Genomic DNA, 15050 nt, shown 5'->3' on the forward strand with positions numbered 1-15050 from the left:
ATTGCTTAAATAAGTTTTAAATTTTCTTAAACTACCAAATGGTTGTCGATAAATAGAATTAAATACAATATTTTTGGCGGTTTGTTTATAATTTCTATGCACAACGACTCATAATCTGTTTCATTAACATTAAGATCACTACGTAAGATAAAATTAATTGATTTGTGGACAAAAATACTAACACCACCACCAGCGTAGTTAAAACGCGGTTGGTGAACTGATGCGTAATGATTTTATTCAAAACTTGAATTGTTTCCGTTGGTTTTAAGCCAAGTTTCCGTGATACAAATTATTTGAATTTCGTGGTTTACTTGATGCAATAAGAGTTTAAGATTTTCGAAATTTTTGTTAATACTTCGAATGTTTACTTTTAATATAGAAATGAAAATTTGACCTCCATTTTTATAAGTAAAATTTAAAATAGTTAATTAAACAAAGTATTATATAGAAAGTAAAATAAAATTTTAGTAAATTTAAATATGCTACGAAAATAATATTTTACTTTAGTTCGCAGCCCAATCCCGAATGATCAACTTATCGTAAGAGATGAATGCATATTTTCCAGCTGCTCATTCAACTTTCATCTGATAACGTAGAGCTTTCCTAATTGTGACAGTTTCGGCACAAAAATCTTCATTGATATAAATATTTTTACCTTTTTAATTGAGACGTTTTTTTTAGAATTTCAATTTTTATCTTTATAATCTAACAGTTTTAATAGAATTGTTCTTGGTTTGTTTAAATCTCTCTGACCAGTTCTATGAGCTCTTTCAATCCCAATATTTGTTAACCCTAAATGCTCTCCAAAAACTTCACTGACTTTTAATTCGCTTTCAATCCACGTTTCACCTTCGTTTTCTTTTAACCCGTCAACCCTTAAATTGTTTCTGCGAGATCTATCCTCCATCTCTCTTAGTTTACTTTATATTTTAAGATTGTCGGAATTATGATTTGGCTTTTCGATGTGAGATGTTTGTTTTTTTTCCAAAGAAGTATTAGCTGTCTTAATTTTTTCTTCAAAATGTTCGTGAAAAAGTTAAGCTTCTTTTGATTTCTTCTACGTCTTTTTCTATTATCTTTATTTGTCTTACATGATGATTATCCTTTAGATCTACTTCATCTAATCTATCGTATATAATTTTTGTGTTTGCGCTTAATATGTTTAACACGTTTTCTTCATGTTGCTTCAAGCAATTTGGTTTTAAAAAACAATATTCAACAGATCACGCAGTTGTAGAGTTAGTTAATCACTTATCTAATACTTTTACAAAAGACTGTTTTACGTTAGGAGTTTTCATTGATCTGTCGAAAGCTTTTGATACGGTGAATCATTCCATTCTAATAAAAAAACTGGAATATTACGCTATAAAGGAGACAAACTTACTCTGTTTTGAAAATTACCTTTCAAACAGAAAATAATATGTACAATTTGAAAATTTAGAAACGAACAAAAAAACTGTAAATTGCGGAGTCCCACAGGGTTCTATTCTTGGACCTTTACTTTTTTTACTTTACATAAATGATTTGTCGTTAACATCAAACCTACTAAATTTTATTTTATTCGCAGATGACTCAAATCTTTTTTATTCTCACAAAAATATTGAAACACTTTTACAGTAGTAAATAAAGAATTAAATAAAATAAATGAATGGCTTTTATGCAACAAGTTGCCTTTGAATGTTCAAAATATTAAATTTTCTCTTTTCCACAAACCAAGCAAAACAAAAGAAATACCACTTATTCTTCCCTATCTTTTGATGAATAAAACTAACACCAAAAGGCAAATATCTAAAAAACATATTTTTTAGGTGTGAACTTTGATGAAAGTCTATTTTGGAAAGCTCATATAAGTTCTATAAAAAAAAAATCTTAAAAACATTGGCATGATCTATAGAGTTAAGCCACTTTTAAATTTTAAGCCCTTAAAAAGTTTATATTTTTCCTTTATACATAGTTACTTAATTTACGGCAACATCATGTGGGCGAGTACTAATCACACTAAGCTGAAAAAAATTTTATAGCAAGCAAAAACATGCTGTTAGAATCATATTTGGAGCTGGTAGAACGATTCCTTTTGAACCTCTTTTACGTATAATTAGTGCCCTGAATATTTTAAAGCTTAAAATCCATCTTGTTTTACAGTTCATGTATAAAACAAAATATGGACTGTCCCCCACAATATTTGAAACTTATTTTAAAGAAATACACCATAAATATGATACAAGATTTTCCGCAAACAACTTTGTTCTACCAAAACCTTATTCTAAACAAAATTCTTATTCAATTCAGAATCGCGGACCACTTTTGTAGAGAAGATTCCCAAATATTGTTTCTGGAAAAAAAAATCTCTACATCAGTTCAAAACTGATTCAAAACAGTTTTTATTAAACACAGATTTTGATTTATATTATTATAAGTCTTTCTTTTAAAAATATATCAGATATATAATTTAAAAACTGAAAAACAAGGTAGTTATTTCTTGTAATCATTAAAAAAAGGTTAAACTTGACAATAAAAGGTTAAATTTGACAATAACCATTATCAAAAATCACATTTTCTCGCTTTTTATTTTGTGTATGTATGTATATATATATATATATATATATATATATATATATATATATATATATATATATATATATAAATATATATATATATATATATATATAAAGTTATTATATATTCACTTTTACCCATTCTATTTATGATATTCGGCGATAAGGCAAATCAATACCTTCTTCTTGCTCCGGCCATTAACTTAATTGTAAATTTATGGAAACTGTAATTTATGTTAGTTATGGAAAATTTATTAAACAGCAAAATTGAAGGTCAATGTCAAAATAAAAAATGTTATCAAATTTAAGTCAAAAAATGGATTTAAAGCTCCTTATATTGTTATTTTAACTTATAAATCGCAACGAAATTCTGTTTTAAAAAAAGCCAAAGAATTAAAGAAAGATAAAGCCTGCGAAAATGTATTTATAAATCCTGATTTGACTGAATCAAAATGACATAAATAAACTTGAAGAATGGTCTACAAAATGGAAATTAGGATTAAATTTTGAAAAATGTAAAACTATGCACTTTGGTTCAAATAATAAAGAATATTCTTATTTTATGACTAATAACAATACATTAATATAAATCGAAAAGTCAAAAATTGAAAAGACATTGGTGTTTATATATCTTGTGATTTGAAATGGGCCAAACAAGTAAAATATGCAGCCAGTAAAGCAGATAGTATGTTCTCACTACTAAATAATACATTCAAGTTCAAGGATAAAGATCTAATAAAAACACTGTGTTGTACGTATGTTTAACCAAATTTAGAGTTTTCGATTCAAGCATGGAGTCCGTATTATACAAAAGATGGTAATGAACTAGAAAAAGTTCAACGAAGAGCAACCAAAATGATAACGAAACTAAGACATCTTGAGTACAAAAAAAGATTAGAAATTTTACATATGACAACTTTAAAGACTCGGCGGCTAAGAGGTGATTTGATCCAGCAATTCAAGATATTTCAAGGTATTGAAAAGATTGATATTAAACAAAATCAAGAAATGAACTCTGTTTCCTCATCAGGTCCAGCATCTAAAATGAGAGGAGTAAAAAATAGATTGAAACTTGAGTCGTTTATGGATGAAATAGTCTACCAGCAGAAGTCGTTCAATCAATTACACTTAACAGCTTTAAATCAGTTTTGCAACCGGTTGATTTAATAGCAATAGCAAACAAGACGAAAATCAAGAAAGCTTATTATTAACGCTTTTTTATTTAAAACTGAACAGTAATTAATATATACCGGCTGTCATAGATATTGCGTGGCGCTTTATCTCATCAGCATTAACTATTACTATTAAAATATAATGCTAGAAAAAAAAAAAAAAAAAAAAACTTAAACATTAACTACATTCTCTCATTTTTTTAAAAAATTGAAATAATTTTGTATTTTTTATTATTAATGTATCTTTTTTTTTTTCGGGGCTTTGTGGTAAGGCAAATATTGTCTTCTTTTAGTCCCGGTCATGAAAATTTTATTTATATAAAACCGCATTGTATTCTTTTTTTAATGACAAAATAAAATAAAATGAATAATAATATTGTATTGAATATGTATACATATACGTATACATATACGTATATGTACCAATTTGTATTTTTTATTTGTTATTTTTAATTTTTTACAATTTTTTTAATTTTTATTTTTTCTTTTTTTATTTTATTTTTTTTAATTACTTTTTTAACTTCTAATTCTTTTTTAACTTTTAATTTTTTTTTTTTTTCAAACTTATTAATTTCACACTTTTATATAATATTGGAAGATGTAAAAGTTTATTGTATTTTTCTGTATTTCACGAAGGGGCTTGATAATAAGACATTTTGACTACTTGCCCCAGTCTGCTTGTAATTATATATACTTGTTTAAATTTATAGATAAGATTGGAAAATGTGTAAAATGACGAAGTTAACTATCTATGTAAGAGGTTCAGGAATGCAGAAGTTAGTGCCAGCAGAGTCAGTGGCATTAGAGCCAAGCCATTCAGTGCGATGAGCTTTATAGTGACCAATAACAACAATATTGACTGAGGGGTAAAGAGAAAGGGTACGGTCAATTTGATCAGAAATTACATCTAAAAGAGTGCAGTCTTGGGAAGAAAGAGAACGATATAGAACAAAGAGAAAGATTAATGGGCTAAAAAGTGCTAAGCAGAAGCACATAAAAGAATGGTTAAAGGATTCGAATCTGATGCGTATTTTTACCCCCAAGCCAAACATGCGACAATTGGAGTCTCGGTGAATCAAAGGAAAAGTACTCATCAACACTGAGATTAGAAGAAGGAATAGTAGAATTTGATTTAGTCTCACTAATTCAAACTCTACTATTCCTTCTTCTGATCTTCTGAAGGTTGCTTTACAGCCACAAAATTAGTAAAAGATGTATTAAAATAATTACGCTGTGGATATGTTTTTTTATATTTAATACTGTGGGTTAAGTTTGTATAAAGGCATGTATTAAGTTTAAAGAGAACTTGACTCATTCAAAGATAGAGCATGGTCTCCTAAGCAATAGGCTTAGCAATTTTCTCACTCCTGTTAACTAACCATAAGTCGTAGCATATGGCTTCTTATGTGGTCTGGACAATGCGCATCAAAAGCATTGACAGGGACATCGTACACCATTTGCACCATGGCACTGTTAAAACTCTGATACTTTGCAGCTGTTGACGGAATCAGCCTCTCTGAGAGCTATCACAGAGTTTGGGAAACCTTTCTACCAGCTGGCCTCTGAACCATTAAACTGAGTTTTACAGCTGTACCCTCATTGGGGAATAACAGGAAGAGTAGCATAGCCACTATCAAGGAGGCACAAGTAAAAACCTATAAGAAGATTAGAGAAGATCCATTTATTATCATAGGCAGGAAACAATATAGCCTATGTTTACATCTACGCCCGCTTAATAGATGGAGAAGGGGTTTGAGGCTGGTCAACAGAATTATTCTGCTTACCACTAAAGTCTTTGCCTAGAAGGCCTTTTGCAAGACAGTATCTAAATGCAATTAACATCTGCCCAAAATGGGTGTTTATATCGAGACTCCATCTCTAGCCTTTACTCAACAAAGAGCCCCAAGAGCCAATATTTACTCACTGGTAACTTTCGAGTGAGTAAACACCGCATCAGAGATTCAGACAGAACACAATTATACATACATAATTTATACTACTTTATACTATTTATATAATTTTATACTATTATTATATATAAAGACCGAATGACAACTTATGCTTATGTACGATGCGTTTATCAGAACTTTAAACACAACAAAGTCATTTATTGATGATAATGGCTTTTAGGATATACTAGTGACGAGTGATTTTAATTTTCCAAATATAACTTGGTCAAATGGTAATGTACAATTGGTATTTGGAAATGAAAATTCAACTGAAAATAAATTTCATGAAATTGTCATCATCGAATATCTTATTAAACTTAAATGGATCCCAACTTATCCGAACAATACAAACGCGGATAACACTCTTGATTTTATTTTTACTAATGATAAATTTTTTACTGATGAAAATCGAATTTATCTGCTAGAATCAGAACCTGTTCTTGGAGTAAGCATCCAAGGCCATCTACCGTTAAAATTAAAATTTTTGTTAAACAAATTTATTTGTAAAAATGAGGTAAAATTTAAGTTAGCATATTGGAAAGCCAATTAAATTGTGAAATTACTAGTTTTTTGTGCACTATAAATTGAATAAAGTATTTTGAAAATAAATCGATTCAACAAATGTATAATATGTTAATTTTCTATCCTAATGAAGCGTGTGAAAGATTCGTACCCAAGATAAATATATATTGTGTAGAAAAATCCTTGATTGATCGTAGCCTTAAGGGTTTAATAAGATTTAAAAAAAAACTTCATTATTTGAATAGTTCTGCTAGATATAAAAAAACTTCTTTAAACAAGCAGTATAAGAAAATGTATAAAACCGTGAAATACAGCATTTAAATAGCTAGAAATAAATATGAAAATCAACTTGTCAAGAAGCCTATGCAAAATTCAAAAGTGTTAATTTATTACATAAACAATCAGCAAATTGTAAAGAGTTTTATTAAAGCCCTAATGAAAATTAATGGCTCTATAACAAATGACATAAAAGAAATAATAGATATTTTAAATGACAAACTTTTTAAATGACAGTCGTAAAAGATGAAGTAGTCTCTAAGTGGAGAGATATTGCAAGCGGTTCGCCACAAGGATCGTTTTTGGTTCAGTAAAAGATTCGCCACAAGGGCCAGTTTTGTTTGTAATATTCATTAACGACCAAACTGAACATTTCGAGACTGTGACTCCAAACTTTATGCACATGTTAATTAGTTTAGTTAATTAACTTAAGTCTTTGACCTCACTAATTAACAAAGTTAATTAGTCAGGTCAAAGATAGATTTGATGCTGAGTTAATACAACTAGATTTAAATAAAGCTGTTGAACTTTCAAAGGTGTGGCTTGTTAAATTTAATGCTGATAAATGTGTAGTTTCGCATTTAGGTAAAAAAATGTAATAAGTATGAATACTCTATTGATCGCAAACTATAAAAATGATTATTAATGTACTATTAAGTGCAAAATTAAGAGAAAATTTTTACTATTAATTTTTCAACAACTTTATTGTTGCTGTTTCTAAGTTGTAAGTGAACTGCTTATCTTATAACTTTTACAATAATTTTTTTTTCATACGACTAACTATTTTCTTTGAAAAGTAAAAAGGAAGCGATGTTCCAAAAGTTGAGTTTCTGCCCAAAAAACACATAAATCCTAATATCTCCCATGCGCATGCACAAATCCTGACATTACTATAATGACAATACTATGATGAAATGGTCTATTAGGAAAGTTCTGTGTAATTTTTTTAATTTTTTGATGAAAGGCTCTGAAGATAAACGCAGTTAGTCAACTTACCCCTGCAGCCAACTAGCCCCGGTCTCCCCTATCATTTAAATAATATGATATTAAAACTTGGAAAGGAAAGGTAAATTACATTTTTATTTTTATTACTATTTATTTAAAAAAGTAAATTATTCTTATACTTCGATTAAATTGACTTTTTGTCGATTTAGTCGATTTCAAAAATGAGAATTTTAGTCAATTTTAAAAAACATATAACTCGATTTAGTTGAAAATCGAATTATTTAATAGTCGTAACAACATTACTATTATATATAACAATTGTTCGGCCACTTATTGAATTTGCAGTGCTCGTCTGGTCTCCTAACTTCAAAGATGAAATTTAAGCTTTAGAAAGAGTAATAAAGTTGATTTACTAGAATTGTTCCTTTGAGGAATTTGACATATGACAAAATGTTGTTACGTCTAAATATTACACATCTTTCTATGCGAAGATTGAGCGGTAACTTAAACCAAAATTAAAAATGGTTTAGATGAAAAACTAATAAACAGATTTGAGTCTGAAGCATTCCAATCTAATAGAGGAAATAATTGTAAATATGACCGTGAAACAACTAAATATCAACCTTAGCATTTCCTATTCAACAATGCTGTCTTGGTTGGTTCAATTCCACTCGCTGGTTTTTTAAAACCAGTCACAGCTTGTTACTACTACTACTACTACTACTACTACTACTACTACTACTACTACTACTACTACTACTACTACTACTACTACTACTATTACTTATGTCTTTTCACTGTCATTTTAAAAATATATATTGCAATCAAAACAGATTTTTTACAGACTTTTTGTGTTAGTAAATACGACTATTTTATTCGATCTGTCTTTGATCGATATTAATAATAAATTGATAATGATCGATATTAATAATAATGATCGATATTAATAATAAATTGAAGACTGTCTTTTTATATCTGCAGAAATGACAGTTGATGTATATATGCGGTAAATATATAATATATACTTGATTACTCGTTGAATTTAGCAAAACAATTGCTTTCTTTATGAGAAATTTGTTTAGGATTTTTATCAAGGTTGAGAATATTTTTATTGCATCTGCAAAGATACACAATTGCCTTTACATTTTAATTTATGTTTGAATTGATACTGTACCTATTTCATTATTTCTGCTAAGAAAAATGATATAAAAATGATGAGTCATGCGTAAATGTTGGAATTCGCCGGGTATAAAAGGGTTAGTCAAAATATTTTGACAAATTTGAGAAAGGCCAATAAAAATGACCCCAATTTAAACGTTTATCTTGCCTTCTAGCTGCAACTCACATCAGATGTTATAAAATGCATTTTTAGCAAATCTTTTTAAAACTCTTTTTATTAATATAGATATGTGTTTTTAGCATGATCCTCTCAGAATCCTTTACAATCATTATTTGGAGCTTTTTATGATTCTTTTGAAAGCTGTCCATTAAAATTTGTTCACGGTAACAGGTATGTTACTATGGTAACAGGCAAGTACCCCAAATATAAATTTTTAGAAAGTTTTTTCCATGAGATTGATGGCACTAAACTTTTTCAAATTTAACTTAATATATCAAATGCAAAACAAAGCTTTTCAAGTTTAACACAAATATTCCCGAGCCAGAAAATAGCGTTGTGAATAAAGTATTAAGTTTTTTAACTAAATATTCTTCCTCTACAGTTTCTTTGTTCGTTTCTGAATTTAGAAAAAGCATACAAGCTGTGTTGCCAGCATTTTTATTACCATAATCAGGTTTTAGTTTTTGTGGAATGAGGTTTCATTTAATTTTTAAATCTTTTACTGAACCAATAAAAATAACCAAAAATTTCATTATCCATAAATCGTTAGTTTAACTTGCTTGTTAAGAATTTCATTTTCTACATCTATACTACTTTTAGCTAGACATTTATTATGATCAAACGGTTGCTGACATATAAGCAAGATCCAAACATGCAAATATAAGCAAGTTTATGATCAAACGGTTGCTGACAAATAAGCAAGATCCAAACATGCAAATATAAGCAAGTTTATGATCAAACGGTTGCTGACATATAAGCAAGATCCAAACATGCAAATATAAGCAAGTTTATGATCAAACGGTTGCTGACAAATAAGCAAGATCCAAACATGCAAATATAAGCAAGTTTATGATCAAACGGTTGCTGACATATAAGCAAGATCCAAACATGCAAATATAAGCAAGTTTATGATCAAACGGTTGCTGACATATAAGCAACGTCGAGAAGCAAAAGTAGTAAGTTTTCTATCAACCATGTCTTTTAATTCAATATTCATCATTTTCATTATTTTTGAAGTAGAACCCCACATATAACATTCTTGTGCATGGCCTGTATCATTAAAACTGTATATTTTCAGCCTGTTATCGTAATACTTGCTTCACACTAGGGGATATTTGATGGAACATTCCGTGGAATACGGAACATGAACAAAAATTTAAGTGTGAACACAACTTGAACAAAAATTTTCTGAGCATTTGAGAAACTTTTGCTTTTCTACCAAATCTCAGTGGTCAAACCTCAGTGGCGAAACCTTAGTGGTCAAACCTCAGTGGCCAAACCTCAGTGACCAAACCTTAGTGGCCAAACCACAGCTGTCAAACCTCAGTGGGCCAAAAGTGACGTTTTCTAGCCAATACCCTCAAAGCAAAAAATTGAATAAATTTTTCTTTATTAGAAACAGTTTATTATATTAAAAAACACAATCTGCGGGAAAAATAAAACTTGTTTTAAAAAAACTTCAAACTTGAATACTTTATCAGACATTATTAAAAAAAAATTTTTCCGTTTATAAAAAATTCTTTTATCACCCAATTAAATTAACAGCATGGATTTTGTTTAAGTTTGTATTTTCCGTAGAGTATTCTGTTGTTGGCTCTTGCAATAATTCAATGACACTAGACGGTAGGTTTTTTTTTGTTATGTATCCTTTTTCTTAATGTGCAAGTTAAATGATCATGTGAACATAAAAGACGATGAAAATGGTTTACGTTGGTTTTTTCTGATTCTTGTAAAATTTAACGAAAGATCTTAAGAACCTTATTGGTAGCCGCTTGAGCCTCTTTAGAAAACATACCTAATGAAATAGTAAATAATTCATAAATTTCATAGCCATGAACCAAAATTTTATAAAGTGCTTGGACAATAGGATACCAAGGGTATAAGTCTACATAGAGTTTTTTTAAAATTTAGGACATTCTGTTGAAAAACTACGAAGTAGTTTCCCGACAGAATGTTCCTTATTTTGATTAGTTAATTGTCATAACTACATGACATTGTGTCCAGAATAAGATGAAGTCTGTTTATAAGATCTACATCCAAGTATAATATATTAGCTTACACATTATACTACTGAAACAATTTTCTAGCTGTGTTACGATCGTTTGAGGTACCTGCTCCACTTATTCTTGGTTGGTCAATAACAAGACCCATCATTTTTATAGTTCAGCTCAGTCTTTAACCTTTCTCAGCTTAAAACAACTTTTTTCGTTTTTATTCTTAGCCTGCCACTTTATAATTGACATCTTGTAAAATATATAGAGCATACATTCTTAACACCTTATCCAAGTCGAAACTCAATGTCTGATATTGCCTTGTAATGTTTTTGTTTGAACTACTAAAGATAGTTTGTTCCCTTTTATTTAAGGTGTGACCACACACTGAATAACTTGGTAAGGGTTGGTTGCTGTGCAAATAATAGTTTGAATTTTCCATCTGTCATTGTTAAATTTACTATATGTGGTACTTTAACTTCCTTCATTGTACCATATGTTGTACTTTAACTTCCTGTTTTTATTTTATCTTCTTTTACTATATGACATGATGAGTACTATACGACATAATTAGTACTATATGACATAATTGGTACTATATAACACGATTGGTATATAGTGATAAATTGAAGAGCATTGTATCTTAAATGCTGATAAGTTTCTTTGAATAATTAATTTGGATAGAATTTATTGGTTTTATGCGAAATATAAAACATTTTTTTTAAAAAATACAGAAAACAAATATATAGGAAACATAAAAGAATTCTTAAGAAAATATAAAAGAATTCATAAGAAAATATAAAACAATTCTTAAGAAAATATAAAACAATTCTTAAGAAAATATAAAACAATTCTTAAGAAAATATAAAACAATTCTTAAGAAAATATAAAACAATTTTAAGAAAATATAAAACAATTCTTAAGAAAGTATTAAATATTTTTTTTAATTTATAAAAATAAACTATAAAAAGTTGGTTTAAGACACGGGCGGAAATTGCAATTTTTGGTCTTTGAGATAGCAAGCTTTCAGAGCTAGAAATCCAAACATTTATATGCCTATACTTATGTAAAATAAGGATGTTTTTATTGGAGCCTGGGAACAAAAAAAAAACGACAATTGGATGATTTAACTCAATTTTATAATTTTTTCAATCATATTTCCACCGCTGCTCAAACCACAGCAGCCGTGGCGCAGTGGTTTGAGGAACCGTGGCGCAGTAGTAGCGCACTTGCTTCAGAAACAAAGGATCCTTGGATGAAACCCCACCTCTGAGCAAGCTTTGCAACATTGATTAAGAAGGAGGCGTGAACTTCCAATGTAATGCTCATCCGCGGTGCTCTGTGATAAGAAGGTAAGGACTTCTTGGGGGCACCTAAATAAAATAAAATATTGAAGACATCTTATTGCACAATCCTCCTCAAGTTTTTACTATAACTATAATTGTCTCCACCAGCCGCTAATACAGGAGGGACTCAATTTAAAGATACATGAAGTATGTTAAAGTTGACTCCTTTAACAGAATTAATGCCAAAATTGATGCATTCAACAAATTAAATGCCATATTATAGAACGTTTCTTCACAAGTTGAACAGTAAAAGCATGGAATAGTCTATGAAAACCAACCATTAGAGCATCAACAGTAAATAATTTCAAGAGCAAAGTTATAAAATCATCATCAAATACTTTTTCTTAGTTGCCTTATAACCAAACTTTACCAAACATTGTATAACTATTATTTACTATCAGTATAACTATTCGTCTAGAGAAAGTCTGACGGGCGTTTCCTTAACGATGCATGCCCACTGGGCGATTAAATCTTAAGCTGATTGAGTCAATACAATCAGTTTGATAGCTGATAAGAAGAGAGGGCGGTAGTGGTCGTGGATGAATTACCTAGTGACACAATTAAATACATATGTAAAAATTTTAAAATTAGTTTTCCAGTAGTTGTAGTTCTTCAAATATGTTGCTGCTAGGTTACAATATTATAATAATAGGCCGCGGCTAGGACTCACAATTTTGAGGGACCCGAAATGGATTTCAATTTTCTTTAACTAGGGTTTTTAGAGATTTGTTTAAAAATACTTTCATGTTTGTAAAGATTGTAAAGACAACAATTCCAAATCTTAAAAATAATTATTAACTATTGGAAAATTTTTTCTAAAGTTCTATTTACATAATCATTAATGGTTGCAAAACTATTGGTTACCTTGGGGATTAATTCTGCACGGAGGAATTCTCAAATGAATGTAATTAATAGCTGAAGCGCTAAACTAATAGTGTTAAATGTTTTAGTAACTGTTCTGTATATATGTATAGTATTATTATATACATATATATAATTAATAATACTATACATATATATAGTATATATATGTATATATAAATATATATATATATATATATATATATATATATATATATATATATATTTATATATATATATATATATATATATATATATATATATATATATATATATATATATATATATATATATATATATATATATATATATATATATATATTACACCCTTATAGTTATAAAAATAAGGCTGTTTGTTTTATTTTTTATTTTGTTAAGGTCTCACTCCATTGACTAGCTTTTAGGTAATTGAGTTACAACTAATTTAACATTTAATTAATACGAAGCCTAATTTTATAAACTATAATCAACTAATAACTTTTTAGTATCAAGGGTAAAAAATATCATTATAAAAAATAATCTTAATGACAACTAGTGATAATTATTAAATAAAAGGTGAATTTTTTCTGTAATATATGTTGATGAGTATTACTAAAGATGTGGAGGATGATGATAAAGTGGAGTATGGAAGTAATAGAAAAGAAAGTAAAAAATAGAGGAATGCTAATTGATCCATCTTAAGTAAGATCTTTAGAATAGAAAAATTTTAAGATCAGGTCCAAAGATTCACATACAGTGATATGTATTCACTGTCATGCTGCAGTTGATAACGAATAACAAGCAAATATTTTTATAGGTATAAATTGCCAATTTATTATTAATCGATCATTTTTATATAATTATATCTAATGTATGTTTGACTTATTCTATGGTCGAACAACTTCTTAAATTAAGAATGTGTATTGCAACAATTCAAAATTGTCATGAAAGGATAAAAACCAATCTAACCGAAAAAGAGTGGGAAATATTGAAGCTTACTAAAAATATACTTGAAGCTAGCACAAAAGTTTTTGGAAGGTGAAAAATATCTAATTGGAAGGTGAAAAGTATGTTAGCTCAATATCGTAGTAATATTATCTATCAAACAAAATTTGATTAAAGAAAGCGAAAATGCATTTGTTTTAGCAAATTTTGCTGAAGAAATGCATTTTCTCAACAAAGAATATATTATGTATTTAAGCAACATCAGCTTCAGTTAAACGCTTTTTTTCCACACCCGGTATTATTATTGCAAATGATCATACAAGATTATAACCTAAAAGAGCTGAAGATTTAAATTTTTTACATAAAGCATGACCAAAAATATGTAAGTAAGTATTTAAACTAGGTTATAATTTTAAGCACTTGTTTTATATTCGTTTTTGTTTTATATTTATTAATAATACATATAGAATATGGTGCTGCATGCAGTGACGCAGCAAGGACTAAAAGGCCCTTTTTAAAATTTTTATAACAATTACATCTTTCATATTAAAGAATGTCTTCTTTTTTTTTCTTGTATTTCTTTTTAACGCTCTTCAAACCACTAGCACCCGAGGTCAAAGCCTCGTTGGGTACCCCTTTGCAACGCCACTGGTTGCATATATAATAAGGTATGACTTGTAATACTTTATTTAAACTAATTATATATATTGAGAGATTTTTTAATTAGAAAAATATTTTTTAATTTCCACTGTCAAAATTGTCTGTCATAGACTAATTAAGCTGAATCAGCTTAAGTTTCGAGCTGAAACTGACCACTAAAAATTAATCAGCCACAATCCCTGCTATAAAGTTCAAGTTTTATTGAGCTAACAGTTTTATTGAGCTAAGTTAATGTTTTTTTCAGAAATTTTATTTTACAGCTCAGTATTTTTTTTTTTTCTTTTTTTTTTTGCTGCTCAGATTGAAACAAGATGTTGTATCACGCCAAGAGATGCTCAAAGAAAAAGTTTTAACGAGAATGGAAAAAACTTTTGATTAGTTAGAAACCCTAAAGATGATTGCGATAATAACGATACATGAGTAAAGTTTGAAAAGTTACTCATTTTTATTTTACTAAACAGTTTTAATGGTTTTTGTATTTGAAATAAAATAATGATATCATACGATTTG

The sequence above is a fragment of the Hydra vulgaris genome, chromosome 10 (genome assembly GCF_038396675.1).
Source record: "Hydra vulgaris chromosome 10, alternate assembly HydraT2T_AEP".
NCBI classification, from domain to species: Eukaryota; Metazoa; Cnidaria; class Hydrozoa; order Anthoathecata; family Hydridae; genus Hydra; species Hydra vulgaris.